Source organism: Danio rerio, chromosome 3, assembly GCF_049306965.1.
Source record: "Danio rerio strain Tuebingen ecotype United States chromosome 3, GRCz12tu, whole genome shotgun sequence".
NCBI lineage: Eukaryota > Metazoa > Chordata > Actinopteri > Cypriniformes > Danionidae > Danio > Danio rerio.
Window position 1 is genome coordinate 9,132,501 of NC_133178.1, and position 15,982 is coordinate 9,148,482.

At 40.2% G+C, this 15,982-nt stretch overlaps 1 protein-coding gene and 2 long non-coding RNA genes across 9 annotated transcripts in view; 1 reads left to right on the forward strand and 2 right to left on the reverse strand.

Moving 5' to 3' along the window:
- Positions 1-1,849, reverse strand: part of LOC137490463 (uncharacterized) — a 1,886-nt gene extending 37 nt beyond the window's left edge. Inside the window, exons 1-6 of the long non-coding RNA XR_012400837.1 lie at positions 1,744-1,849; positions 1,511-1,638; positions 566-649; positions 390-445; positions 215-290; positions 1-140 (exon numbers count right to left, since the gene is read on the reverse strand). The exon at positions 1-140 is cut by the window's left edge and continues 37 nt beyond it. This is a non-coding gene — a long non-coding RNA (uncharacterized lncRNA). The remainder of the gene's footprint in view (positions 141-214; positions 291-389; positions 446-565; positions 650-1,510; positions 1,639-1,743) is intronic.
- Positions 1-15,982, forward strand: part of LOC141381140 (uncharacterized) — a 693,969-nt gene that overhangs the window by 243,770 nt on the left and 434,217 nt on the right. The window lies entirely within an intron of this gene.
- The window catches only part of LOC563995 (uncharacterized), a 73,615-nt gene that overhangs the window by 52,296 nt on the left and 5,337 nt on the right, over positions 1-15,982 (reverse strand). The window lies entirely within an intron of this gene.

A 15,982-nucleotide genomic window follows, 5' to 3' on the forward strand; every position in this document is an offset into this window, starting at 1 on the left:
GAAACCGGAGCACTTGGAGGAAACCCTCACGAACACTGGAAGAATATGCAAACTCCTCACACAAATGCCAACTGACCCAGCCGAGGCTCGAACCAGCGACCTTCTTGCTGTAAGGTGACAGCATTACCCACTGCGTCATCCTAATATAAAGAATATCAAGCATTATAAAATGCATTTATCACAGCATATACTAAACAGAAAACAACATACGCACCGGAGCACAACGAAATTTTGAAGTGTCTCGCTTAACAAGGCTGGCAACATGAGAAGTGCTGCTGTAAAATCAATTCCTGGAACATAAGATGTGGCATACAAACAAATATGAAGGAATCCATCTAAAGCTAGAATTTAATAATATTAATGAAGTGGAGAAAGTTTAGAAAGAGTACCTTAAGAGTCAGATCCATAGCATTCTTCAGTTGATCTCTCATCTTTCGATGAATACCTAGAAAATAATTTTAAACACGTGGGTGTACATTTATTGTTGTTTGTAACTAAAAACCTACAAATTTAAAACAGTATGTAAGCCATTAAAACCATGGTATAGATAATGAGACATACTTACATCTTGTAACTGAGCCATGCTTTCATATGACATGCCTTCATTGGTCTGATGCTGTTAGCCTACATTATGTTGTTCAATCTTGTCCTGAAAGACAATTGGAAACTTCATAAACTTCTGGAAAGCAATAAGATAAAGCAATAACTATTTATTTATTTTGAGATATTAATAAAATAGGTAAAATAGCTTAAGGTAAGTTACCAGTTTCAGAACAAATAAGACAAATTATTACATTAAAGAACAAAGTATAACTTAAAACGTCGATTTATACAACGTGGTATGTTAATAATAATTCTACATTAACATAAGTATAACGTTAAACGATAGTAACGCACCAACAATTCTGGACATGAGAGTTTGTGGACACTCCTCAACATTAATATAACTTAGACACTGAAACAAAGATATGTACAAGCATACACACGCCACGTTTGTAACTAGCCACGTTTACATAATCAGTCGCTTTGCCGGTGACAAAATTGTGATTTTTCTTCACAAAATGGCGGTGTATATAACCGTCTAAAATTACATTTCCTCGGTCAACCGTGGCTAGAAAATGGCCTCAAAATATAAAACATTATCGATAATTACAAATTCCAGTATTAATAACAAAAGGTTTTATATCAAGGTATATGAAGACTTTAGTCGCGCCAGCTCCGGGCCACACCGCACATTACTCACGGCCCGATTCCGGTGCACGGTTACGGCAGCGTCGGCTCGCTTCTGCCGCCGCATCTGGCCCGAGTAACGATACAGCAGACGGACTCGGGCAGGCGAGAATCTAGCCGCAACTGGACCGAGTGTATTTTGCTATCTGGGTTGCGATTATATTCCGCCGTGGCAACACTTATTAATAAAGCAGTTACGTAAGATATAAGGCGCGAATACGTAACGTAGGCGATAAAGGGAGCTTTTACATCGAGAAAACTAACAGCATATAATACTCACCTTCTATAACGTTATGTCCCTCGGTGACTTCGATATCATATTGTATTAACTTCTTTAATAAGCTGCAGACATCTTAGCAAACTCCATCCTGCAGGCCAACGTAACGTTTCACCAGCCAGTCCGGAGCACTTAAAGCGGGGGAAAGCCGAGACCCGAGAGTCAGACAAAAATCAACAGAACACGGCTTCACATGTAAAAATGAGACTGAAAATATATCTTTAATACATTCTTACCTGATAAGTGTGGACTCCAAAATAGACTTTTCTTTGAAAAGCATGTGAAGTTCTGTGTAAACAGCCAGCATACTCTACCGACCGCCTCAGTAACAAACACTACTATAACTTCTCAACAAGCCAAATTCTTAAAGAGACAGCAACATCACCACCTGTATGAAGATGCTGTCACTCTGCATGGTTCTTATTCTACATCCCATATATACTACAGGGACTTAAACAGTAAGCAAAGACCAGTATTTACGTTTTTAATGATTAAAATTACATTCAATTATAAATTAAATTATTAACGATTTTGAGAATTTTTTTAATTTAAATACATGAGAAAATTTTAATTATTAAAATATTTAATTCAATCAATTTATTTATTTATTATATTTATAAATTATGTATTTTAGTATTAATGTTTAGCATTAATGCATTTAAATTAGTGTTATATAGTGTCTTGATCTTATCATGAGCTGAGGGTACAATTTTGTTCCTATAGGGAAACAAAATATATAATTGTACCTTTAAAGGTTCCAAATTGGTCCTTTACGGTACAATTTTGTATCCAAATGTGCTATAAAAGGTACAAAAATGTACCTTTCAAACCTAAATCTGGACATTTGTACCTTTATAGCCCATTTGAGTACAAAATTGTACCCTAAGGACCAATATGGGACCTTTAAAGGTACAATTATATATTTTGTTCCCTCTAGGAACAAAATTGTACCTTCACTGTACCTTTTTTTCTGAGAGTGTATATATATATATATATATATATATATATATATATATATATATATATATATATATATATATATATATATATATATATGACAGCTGATTCCCATCTAGAAAGCACACTCATGTCTTGTTTTGGTTTTACCAATCACATGATCATATGTTCTAATAGAGGACTCTTGAGGTTTTTGAAAGGAACATCAAAGAACTCTGTCACCAATACGTCCATGTAAGATTATGCAATACAGTCATTACTGTACTATACAAAGTGTTTTGCAGTAAACTACTCTTTAAACCTGGAGTTCATTAGAACATACAGTACAGCATTTTCATACACTGTGTCTAATTACTTTCAGAGAGTCATGAAGTTAGAGGCCAATCAAGTACCACATGAAATTTTCAATGTTGACAAAGCTGGGGATGTCGCCATAGAAAAAACATAATAGGCCAAAGGGCCACAGTTACCGTGCAGGGCCACAGAAGATATCAAGTATAATGTGGATGAGAACATGTGGCAAGAATAGAAGATTACTTTGTTATTTTATTATAATTGTGGTGCTTTTTCTGTTTGCAGTGATGTCCTTCTGCAAAAAAAGTCTGTACTGCAGCAATTCTGTGTCTGTATTTTTTTTTTCCATAAACTGTAAATTTTATGAAGCAATTTTTTTTCTTCGTTCTATAGAATTTTTGCAGTAAAAGAAAGAAAATGCATGCATTTACTTAACCCAACGAAACAAAACTGTAACGAGACTTCAAATGTAAGGGCAGAGCTGACACATAAACTAATGGAGTTTCTGTAATTTTAGCTGATGATAGTGTTTTTATTGTCAGTGTGTTCTGATTGACTGAATGTTTATGTTGGAAGAGAACATGTGTTTGTGTTTTGAACAATAATTTCATTTTGAAACATGATTGTAGTGTTTTGTTAGACATGGTGTAGTGTGTTCGTTTATTATAGTATTTTGAAAAGTAGTTTAGAGGTTTAGTTTATAATGTGTGATTTTGAGCATGAAATTAACTGTTTTGTCAATTGTGTATTTTAGGTGTGTTGCTGCGTTAAGAGTTTAGCAAACTTGTTAAATGTATTGAAAAAAAGTGTCATAGCCATTGTAAAAAACTGTAAATGGGGCAACTATTGTAGACTTCTTGAAGATGATTGTTTGACAGCAAAACAACCAGCAATGGCAGGTTCTTATTAAAGAATTTTGCTTTGAATATACCCGAAAGTATCCTGGTCTATATCTCTTCTTCACTTCAAATCAGTTTTGGTGCCATGACTCCCTGAATCCACTTGAATCCAGTTTAAATCTTCAAGCTCTACAAATATCAGACTTCACTCTAGACAGAATCTTTTCAGCACAACAGCAACTTGAAGTCATGCAGCTGACGTCACAAATCCTTAACAATTCGGTGACCACGACTCTGATCGACGTTGAATCTACTGGAATCCATTTTAAAACTTCAAGCTCAACATCAGATCAGACTTGATTTCAGACTGAACCTTTTCAGCCCAACCTCAATTTGGTTAGTTTCACTCTATCAAAAGAACCTTACAGACCAGTAAAAATTTGACTATCCTCTGCTTTGTCAGTAAAAAATTAACAAACAACTGCAGGGTTAGTTTAACAGAAAAAAGCTTTACAGTTTTTTACAATGGCTATGACAGTTTTTTCAATACATTTAACAAGTTTGCTAAACTCTTAACGCACCAACACACTTAAAACACACAATTGACAAAACAGATAATTTCATGCTCAAAATCACACATTGTAAACTAAACCTCTAAATTACTTTTCAAAATACAATAAAAAACAAACACACTACACACTACACCATGTCTAACAAAACACTACAAACATGTTTCAAAATGACATTATTGTTCAAAACACAAACACATGTTCTCCTTCAACTGACACATTCAGTCAATCAGAAAACACTGACAATAAAAACACTATCATCAGTTAAATTTACAAAAAACTGCATTAGTTTATGTGTCAGATTTGCCCTTATATTTTAAGACTCTCTACATTTTTCATTTTGTTGGGTTTAGTAAATGCATTTTCTTTTTTTTACTGCAAAAGTTCAATCCAAAAATAAAGAAAAAAATTGCTTTATAAAATTTACAGTTGATGTAAAAAAATACAGACACAGAATTGCTGCAACAGACTTTATTTGCAAAAGAAAATCACTGCAAGATATACAAACAGAAAAAGCATCACAATTATAATAAAAAACTAAATAATTTTCTATTCTGCCTGATCTTCTGCATTTGCCCGACTTCTTCTCTGGCCCGGCCTGGTAACGATGGCCCTTTGGCCTATTATGTTTCTCCTACAGCAACACCTTTTCGCCAAGTTAAAGCCAGCCTCGTCAACATAGATAATTTCATGTGGGACTTGATTGACCTCCAATTTCATGATGTCCACATTAGTGATCCAGGAGCGCCACCCCTGGCTGATATGCGCGAAGTCGACAAAGTCCGCTTTCTTGACTTTCCCCATATCCCAAGCCATGTTCGGCGACACCGTCTGTGAATTCACCTAGGTATTCAAGGCGGTGAGAGAGCAGTTGATGGGTGATGTCTTATCGGCGGTCCGTAGCCCGCTCCGCCCGCCGTGCCATTCATACCTGCTCCTCGCCGAAGGCGCCCGCCTACGAGAGCTGCTCCGCCCCCGCACCACCTCTGGCGAAGCGAGCGCGTCGGGCACCTCGGAAGCAGGCAGCCCCCCTGCCCAGAACGCCACTAAGTCTGGCAACGGACCGCGAAGCGTCCCTGGGACAGGCCATCTGGAAAAGAGGGAACTTGCTCTTTCCCCGCTGGAGGGCAGGGCCCCATTTCCAACGGCACTTTTTACTGCCATGAAAACATTATGAAAGGGCACTTTTCACTTCCCCGGATGTGACAGCCCGAAATCTGCCAGTCTGGGACGCTATGCTTTCTAGCTTGCAGATTCGGTGAGTTTCGCCAGTGGCTCACGAGCGCTGGGAGGACGGTCTCCTTTCTCCCACCCCTCGAGCCTCCCCTCCGGAGCTCGGGTGCGGAGTGAGATCAAATATCTCACCTCCAGCTTTTCCGTGGGACCCGCGCGCTTCCCGGATCAGCACACCCACTCCACGCTGCCCCACTGCTGGTACGTCAGCGATTGTAGCGATGAGTCCATTAGCGGGAACTCTGCCTGCCTGGTTAGCGCGGGCCAGCTCTTCGCGGTGGCTCATACGCACAATCAGACTCGGCTATGCGATTCAGTTCGCGAAACGGCCCCCCAAGTCTCGGGTGTGTATTTACCAGGGTCAGCCCCCTGTCCGCCCCTGTCTTGCGAGAGGAGATTGCTGTCCTCCTGGCGAAGGATGCAATCGAGCTGCTCCCTCCAGCCGAGATGGAGAGCGGGTTTTACAGCCCACACTTCATCGTGCCCAAAAAGAGTGGTGGGTCACGGCCAATACTAGATCTGCGTGTTTTGAACCGCTGCCTGCACAAGCTGCCGTTCAGAATGCTCACGCAGAAGCGCATCCTCCGGTGCGTTCGTCTTCTGGGTTGGTCTGCAGCATTAGACCTGATGGACGCGTATTTCCATGTCTCCACTCTTTCTCGCCACCGTCAGTTTCTGCGGTTTGCGTTTGAAGGTCAAGCTTGGCAATACAAAGCCCTCCCCTTCGGGCTCTCTCTGTCTTCGCGGGTCCTCACCAAGCCCGCGGAGGGTGCCTTAGCGCCCCTTCGGCTCGCGGGTATCTGCATACTCGATTTCTTTACGACTGGCTGATTTTTGCCCTCTCTCGGAGCAATTGATTATGCACAGAGACAAAGTGCTCTGGCACTTCCACCTGTGGGGGTTTCAGGTCAACCGAGAAAAGAGCAAACTCACCCCCGTGCAGAGGATCTCTTCTATCGGGCTGGAGCTGGACTCGGTTACCATGGCAGCTCGCCTCTCCGGAGAGCGCGCTCAGCTGATGCTGTACTGTCTGAGAGAGCTCGACAGTAAAATAGTGGTCCCACTGAAACTATTTCAGAGGCTCCTGGGGCATATGGCATCCGCAGCCGCTTCATGCCGCTCGGATTATTCTATATGAGACCACTTCAGCACTGGCTGATCACAATCGAGTCCCCAGACGCGCATGGCACGCGCGCGCACACCGAGTCTCTGTTACTGCGCTGTGTCGCCGCGCCCTCAGCCCTTGGAGCGACCCCTCGTTCCTACAGGCCTGGGTGTCTCTAGAACAGGCGTCCAGTCTTGTTGTCGTTTCAGCAGACGCTTCCAACACGGGCTGGGGGGCTGTGCGTTGCGGGCATGCGGCTGTGGACCTGTGGAAAGGTACCCAGTTGCATTGGCATATCGCCTGGAGCTGTTGGCAGTGTTCCTCGCTCTCCACCGTTTTTTTCCGGTGCTGGAGCGGCAACACTTGCTGGTCAGGACGGACAGTACGGCGGCGGTGGCGTATATCAGCCGTATGGGGGGTATGCGCTCTCGCCACATGTCTCAGCTCGCCCGCCGTCTGCTCCTCTGGAGTCATCCGCGGCTGAAATCGCTGCACGCCATTCATATTCAGGCAAGCTCAACCGTGCAGCCGATGTGCTCTCACGGCAGCCTTACGTCCTGGAGAATGGAGACTCCACCCCTAGTCTATTCAGCTGATATGGGCGCGATTCGGGGAAGCCCAGATCGATCTGTTGCTTCCCCCGAGATCGCTCATTGCCAGTTGTTCTTTCCCTGACCGAGTGCTCTCGGCACGGATGCACTGGCTTACAGCTGGCCTCGGCGCATGCGCAAATACGCGTTTCCCCCAGTGAGCCTGCTCGCGCAGTTACTGTGCAAGGTCAGGGAGGACGAGGAACAGGTTGCTGGTTGCGCCCCTCTGGCTCAACCGGACCTGGATGTCAGAGCTCTCCCTCGCGATAGCCCTCCCCTGGCAGTCCCTTCGAGAGAGCACATACTCTCTCAGGGACAGGGCACCATCTGGCACCCTCGCCGATCTTTGGAGGTCATTAGACGCGAGGAAGACTTAGGTAACCTCTGATTGCGGTGGCTAATACCGTCACTCGGGCTAGAGCCCCCTCCCCAAGCACGCCTATGCCCTGAAGTGGAGTCTATTCACTGAATGGTGTGTCTCTCGCAGAGAAGAACCCCGTAATTTGCCAGATCAGCGTTGTGCTTTCTTTACGCCGAGAGAAGCTGGAGAGCAGGCTGTCGCCCTCCACACTCAAGGTTACGTGGCTGCCATCTCCGTTCTCATAACGCGGTGGCTGGCAGCACCATGGGAACGCATAACCTCATCATCCGGTTCCTCAGGGGCGCTAAGCGAATTAATCCACCCCGCCCCCTCTCATGCCCTCTTAGGATCTCGCCCTCGCTACACAAGCCGCGTCAGATCCCTTCGATCCTCGATTCAGTATCTTTCTGTCCCTGAAGACAGCTCCGCTGGTCGCGTTGATATCGATTAGAGGGTCGGGGACCCGGAGGCATTTTTCGGTCAGTGACTCGTGCCTGTAATTGGGCTGGCTTTCTCTCACGTCCTGAGACCCCGCCCGCGATATGTGCCCAAGGTTCCTACCACTCCGTTTTAATACGAGGTAGTGAGCCTGCAAGCGCTGCCCTCGGAGGAGGCAGACCCAGCCCTTCTTTATTGTCCAGTTCGCGTTTTGCATATTATCCGGACCGCACTCAGAGTTTAGATCATCTGAGCAGCTCTTCGTCTGTTATAGCGGGCGGCAGCAGGGAAGTGCCTACCGAAATAAGTTCCCACTAGATTGTGGATGCCTTTCTTTCAATATCAGAGCTGAGGTGAGCCGCGTCCCCCGAGAGCGCGTGCTCACTCCACTCGGAGCTTTGCATCCTCTCGAGCGCGCGCACGCTGCGCCCCTCTAACAGACATCTGTAGAGCTGCGGGCTGGGCGACACCCAACACATTTGCAAGGTTTTACAATCTGCGAGTGGAGCCGGTTTCCTCAAGGGTATTAGGTAACCCTTGGTGATTGAGGAAACAATTCGGTAGGGTGTTGAAACACGCTTGCTGCGCCATTCTCCCTAACACGGAGGTACGTGCGCCTTTTTATCTGTCAGTAAAGTTCCCCGTCAGGTGAGCCCTGCAGATTCCTCCGTGGCCCCCAGCAGACTCAGCGGAGGAGTCACTTGCTGGCCCACTACGTTGTAGGTCTGCCCGCTGGTCAGCCCGCGTTTTGGGTAAAGGTGCCTGCTATGCGTGATCCCCACTAGGCGATCCCATATGCTTATTCCGCCACGGTTAAGTCCCCCCCCCCCGGGCGGACCCGTGTCTTCCCTCTCCGCTAACCACTCTTTTGCTATGCGTACTCCCCCTTTTTAGGGCTAGTCCATATGTAAATTCTGCCATCTATCCCCCCTTGGGTAACGGATGGCCTCCGCAGCGTCCTCCCTTTCGGGATTGCACGCTTCCCAACGTACTGTCGTATTTTCCTAGAATTATCTAGATGCTCACCACTTCCCAAAAAATATATCTAAATCCATAAAAACTTCTGTTGAAGTAGGATAAATTAGGGCCAGGGACACGTTGGAGGACCGCGCCTCCCATGATGTGGGTGCGTCACGCTTGCTTGACAATCCCCTCATCGGGGGCGTTGGTAAGGTGCAGTCATTATGGCACTTTCCATACTTCTCCGATTCGTGGATTTCATCCACTCTATGGCACTGAAGTTCCCCAACCGAAGGGGAACGTTCGAGGTTACAGAAGTAACCCTTCGTTCCCCGAGGAGGGGAACGGAAGTGCCATACTCCGTCGCCATAATGACTGTCCCTTAGCTGTTTGAAAGTCTCTTCAGCTTAAAAGGATGGCGTCTGCTCGCTCCAGGTGTGCTTATATGCTGGGATAATTGGCAATGAAGTACACCTGTGCAAGCTTACGCTGCCAATTCATTGCATTCATTGGCCCGTTCAATACTCTTTCAGACAAGCGGCTTCTGAACCGAATCCTCCCATTCGTGGATTTCATCCACTCTATGGGACTTCCGTTCCCCTCCTCGGGGAACGAAGGGTTACTTCTGTAACCTCGAATGTTCTGCAATGTGCTCACTGTTCCTTTCAAAAACCTCAAGAGTCTTTTTTTAGAACATACTGTACAGTATGATCATGTGATCTGAAAAATCTCAACACAGGAGTGTGCTTTCTAGATGGGAATCATGTTCATATGGGAGATGGGAGCTGTCATAAATAAATAAAAAATAAATAAATAAAATAAAAAAAAAAAAATAAAATAAAAAAAAAATATATATATATATATATATATGTATATATATATATATATATATATATATATATATATATATATATATATATATATATATATATATATATATATATATATATATATATACATATATACAGGGAATATATTTGTGTGTCAATTGACAATATGAACAGCTGTTTACTTTAGCTTTAGCCTATATAGGTTCTGTTTAGAACATGGTGTTATCTGTTCTGACATACTGTGTGAAAGCATTGGTAAATTGGACTGTGAAATTACATTGTTTTGGTTTTGGTTGAGTTTGTGTGTAAAAGAAGTTAAAGCGTTTTAAGTGTGTGTTTACTGGATGCATTTTGTGTCAAAGCAACAAGAAATGTGTTAATTGTATAGCCCACGAAGACAGATGTTGTGCTAACCGTATTAAGAGTTTAGGAAACTTGTTAAATGTATTGAAAAAAGTGTCATAGCAAATGTAAAAAACTGTAATCTATTTCATTAAAGAAGAAAGTTTTTTTAATCCTCTGTTTAGATAGAGTATTTTTGCATTATGTGCTCAGTCAGATTATACTTGACAAAGAAACTTTGCATTCACCCAGATAATGTATGGACATTAGAAGATTCCCAAAAAAAGTGCTTGGTGAATGTATTCACATGTATTCCTCCGGATCTATACAAGACCTCGAACAAGAGTTTCAACTTGTTATGCCAGTTCTTTGTATCCACCAATAAACTCTGCCCCCCATAACATATTATACAGGACGACTGACTCAAATGTCACTTATGTAGACTCTAGACGACTTCTTGAAGATGAGTGTTTGACTACCCACACATTCTCAATAAAGAATTCAGCTTGAAACAAGTCTCCTGGTTTGGGTTCTGAAATTTCCTACACTTCTTAGGTAATATTATCTAATCCATTAACAAATACATTAGTGTACAGTGCTTAGCATATATGAGTACACCCCTCACAAATAGGAATACAACAATAGGAAGCAATAGAATAGTATATCTGTGCATATACAGTAGATTTGTCTACTGTACTGTATTTGTCAATACTGAAGCCAAATCTGCAGCTTATCTAACAAATAACTTACGATAACAGTCCAAAAACTAGTACAGCCAAATGTTTATGTTATAGAAAAATATTAAATACAAATTTTAAAAAGAGGGAAAATCAAAAGAGAAAAAAAAAATAGTTGAAATTTTGTAGGTTGTAATCTATTTTTACAATATTTTCTTGAATTTAATTGTTTTATATTTCAATTCCTAAATATGTTTGGTAACTAAAATATTATTTTAATAAATATATATGTTTAATAAATCTGTTTTGTTTACAGTTTTTTACAATTGCTATGACACTTTTTTCAATACATTTAACAAGTTTCCTAAACTCTTACAGTTTTTTACAATGGCTATGACAGTTTTTTAAATACATTTAACAAGTTTGCTAAACTCTTAACGCACCAACACACCTAAAACACACAATTGACAAAACAGTTAATTTTATGCTCAAAATCACACATTGTAAACTAAACCTCTAAACTACTTTTCAAAATACTATAAAAAACAAACCACACTACACACTACACCATGTCTAACAAAACACTACAAACATGTTTCAAAATGAAATTATTGTTCAAAACACAAACACATGTTCTCTTCCAACATAAACATTCAGTCAATCAGAAAACACTGACAATAAAAACACTATCATCAGTTAAATTTACAGAAACTGCATTAGTTTATGTGTCAGCTCTGCCCTTACATTTTAAGACTCTCTACATTTACATTTGTGTTTGTTTGTTTGTAAATGCATTTTCTTTTTTTTACTGCAAAAGTTCAATACAAAAATAAAGAAAAAAAAATTGATTTTTAAAATTTACAGTTTAAAAAAAAATACAGTCACAGAATTGCTGCAACAGACTTTATTTGCAGAAGGACATCACTGCAAGATATACAAACAGAAAAAGCATCACAATTATAATAAGGCCTAGAACATACAGTATGATCATGTGATTTGATGTATGTGTGTGTGTGTGTGTGTGTGTATACAGTATATATATATATATATATATATATATATATATATATATATATATATATATATATATATATATATATATAGGGAATATATTTGTGTTTCAATTGACAATATGAACAGTTGTTTACTTTAGCTTTAGCCTATAAAGGTTCTGTTTACAACATGATGTTATCTGTTCTGACATACTGTGTGAAAGCATTGGTAAATTGGACTGTGAAATTACATTGTTTTGGTTTTGGTTGAGTTTGTGTGTAAAAGAAGTTCAAGCATTTTAAATTTGTGTTAACTGGATGCATTTTGTGTCAAAGCAACAAGAAATGTGTTAATTGTATAGCCCACGAAGACAGATGTTTTGATAACCGTAATACAGTTTTTTACAATTGCTATGACACTTTTATCAATACATTTAACAAGTTTCCTAAACTCTTAACACAGTTAGCACAACATCTGTCTTCGTGGGCTATACAATTAACACATTTCTTGTTGTTGTTGGAAATCCAAAATGCTTACACACCGGCGACTTCATTGAAAGAGGAGAGGGTTTAAGTTCTGTTGACGGGTCTCCTGCTTCTGCAGTTTACAAACACTTCAACAAGCCTGTTTTTTCCCGCTTGGCAAGCCAAGCTGACGTGACATGGGGGCGTGGCAGCATCGACGATTCTATTTTTTGATTCGATAATCGAAATTGAGCATAAATTTCGATCGATTTCGATTAAAAATCTAAATCGTGACACCCCTACTTATCAAGTGTTTCTATTAGTTACATTTCTGCTTGCGTTAGTTTTTTTTTTGTCTAAATGCTTTTTTATTTGAAATATCTCATCATATAACATACAGCCAACAATGTTATGGTTTATTAGATTAAAAATTATAAGTCTATTTTAGTATTTTGGTTATTGTTAATAAATAGTGTACTAATATAATTCATATCAAAAAGCTTGAAAGGAAGAGGGAACACAAGACACAAATTGTGAGTTTGCATATAATCTCACTGAGAGAGCAGTGTACTGAGAGCAAGAAAATTTGGGTGTGAGCAGTGCATATTTGAGAGATCGTGAGAATTTGTGCACGAGCAGCGTATGTAAGAGCTCGCAAGCAGTTTTGTCAACAAGCAGGAAATCGGTGCACAAACATTATACTGAGAAAGCTGTTCATCATGCTCACTTTGTGCAGGACGGTTTTGTGTTGTAAACCACTTGATTGTAAAGTAAATACAATTATAGCAACAATAAGAAAAGAAACAAAATCTGCATTTTGTCATGGCATTGGAGTTTACATATCGGCCTGTTGTGTCAAATATGAATATAGAAAGTCATTCACAGATATTGCCATATAATCACTTTACCTCTACCATACTTTTAACAGATCATTTGTAATTCTGGCTGTCATCCTTTCTTGCATTGTCTTGAGCCATCACATTGCCAATTATATACTATATTGTTAGCCTGGAGAGGTTACAGTCATTCTGCTACATTAAATCACTTTCTACTGGATGTAAAATGCTCATTATAGAACATTAAATAATTTTATAATGTTAAGTTCTAATTCTGTAGTTATTTTGGTGAAAGTAACTAAAAAGTAATATAAGAGTAATGTAATATATTACAATTCTGAGAGAGTAATATTGTAAGGTAAGGGATTACATTTAAATAACAGTAATACGTAATCTGTAATGTATTACAGTTTGGAAGTAACTTGCACAACACTGATTATCAGTAATACATCCACAAGCTTTAAGGTGTAATTTCGTGACATGTTCTATTTGTAGCCATAATTTAGCTTTGAATTAAATGGGATTTACCCACCTCGCAAAATTGAAATAAAAAAATAATTGTAGACTTACTGCCTTTTTATTTTTAATTAAAAATGAATATGGTAAAATATATCTTATTTATAATATCTTACATATATCCAGTGTTGGGCAGTAGCGTCGCTACAAGCAGTGACGCTACTAGCTTAGCTACATTTCCAGTGTTGGGCAAGCTACTTGACAAATGTAGTGAGCTACGCTATTAGCTACTCTACTTAAAATGTAGCTTAACTACACTAAAAGCTACCCTCTGGGAAATGTAGCAAGCTAAGCTAAAAGCTACTTGGCAAGCTTAGCTACATCTGAGCTATTTTTGCAATTTTTATTTTTAAATTGAAGCAACTTAAATCCAAGTGAATCATATCTTATTGATCATAATATTTCAATATTATATATTACAATATTTCATAATTCAGTTGTTATTTACAGTGAAAATGCTATACTAAACATAAACACATCATACTACGCAACACGCAGTCGTTCAGTGTTGGCTGATCAGTGTCCAAAACACAAAGGGCTCTATTTTGACGGTCCATGCGCAGAGCGCAAAACGTAGGACGCAAACGTTTTCAGGGCATGTCAGAACGCATTTTTGCTAATTTACAGACGGGAAAACCTGCTTTGCGCCAAGGCGCATGGGCTAAAAGGGTTGAGTTTATTTTCTTAATGAGTTATAGGTGTGTTTTTAGAATAAACCAATTATAGTCTCATCTCCCATTCCCTTTAAGAGTCAGCTGCGTCGCGCCAAGAGCGCATTCGCTATTTACAGGACGCAAAGTCAGTCTAAGTGGAAAAAATGAGCATTTCACAAGCAAACAGTTAACAGTTGACAGTTTTTTAACAGAAAACTGTTAAACAGAGCATCTACTGCGTAAGAATGAGAGATAATGGATCACTTTCACTTTCGCTCTTGGATAGGGAAACCTTTACGCACAGACATCAATTAGTCTATAAATAATTAATTTAGTTTGTTAAGCGCAAAGATTTGTTTCAAAACTATTTCTAAATTCAGTTCTAATTTCTAGCAAACGAATAAATGAACAAGAATGACCAAGGGCCTCATGTACGAAGACTTGCGTGGAAATCTTACTATAACATTGCGTACGGACAAAGCTGTAAATGTGCGTACGCAGAAAAAAATTCAGATGTATGAAACACTGCGTACGCCGAATCTCACGCATATTCTTTTGTACATCTGAATGAACGTAAAACTGAGCGCAACATGCACGAGCGCAAAACCCCTCCCTGCCTCCTCCCCCGTATGAATATGCTAATGACTATGCTAATGGGAAAACCCAACGAAAAAGCAATGACAAAATCAAGCAAAAAGAGAAACTTTGAACAGAATGTGAATTGGAGGTGCTGCTTTCGGAGGTAGACCGGAGAAAAGCGGTGTTATTTGCAAGTTTGTTCTCCGGAATTAACAACAAAAGAAAAAAATAGAGTGGGAGAGTTTAGCTGATACGGTCAACACAGTTGGGTCTGAACATCGCACTGAGTGCATTAAAAAAAGAAAGTGTGGTTTATATCTGTAAACTGTTGCAGTACACTTAACAGTCTCAGTGGCGCGCTCGTAAGACGCATGTGATCATGAATTGTTATGTTCGAGCATAAACTCGGTTCGAATCCAGCGTCTGATGAACTCTTTCTTCTTTTTTTCCCCCGCTACATATCAGATTTTGCCTACTATTTATCACGAGAAAGACAAGTAGGAATCATCAATAAGTTCATATCAATAAGCATCATATTTTATTTGCACATTTATTGAATGGAAATGTTTCTGATTCACGCATGCAAATTCATCTTCAGATAGTGTCTTTATAACAATGTGCGTGCAGTAGATCGCTCAGATTACATTGGGAAAACAGACGACCACTGCAAATTGTGCTTTAATGTTTAGCTGGTCAAATGTATGGTATGGAAACCTTCTATACCTGCTGAACCCGTCTCATACAGCTGCCATTGCAAGGCTCAGACACTTTGTAGAGAGGAATTTAACACAACTGCCTCTAGGAGTCGCCAATGGAAATAAAACAGACACGCACAAAAAATGTGCGTACGCCTGCCAGAAAGCTGCCGTGAAGCTGCGCACATTCCCACGTTCAGTTCATTGTTAGTAAATCCAAACGTGAGCGATTCTGAGCGTGAAACCTGGCGTACGCAAAGTTTTTGTTGATACATGAGGCCCCAAGTGTGGTCAAAATCCTGAGTTATTTCCAATTACACCTGCCATGCCTCATATGGTCTAAAACCTGACAGATGGACAAATCTAAGCTTGTTTTTAATAAAGCAAAAATAAATATGGATATATTAAATAATACTGCTAATAATAATAACATTATACAAAAGTAAATTGTTATGAATGAACTGAAAAAGCCTCCCGAGATGAAGAAGACATGAAAGCAATGGTTTTTCATATTTATTATAGGCTAGAAAATAATATGTTTTGT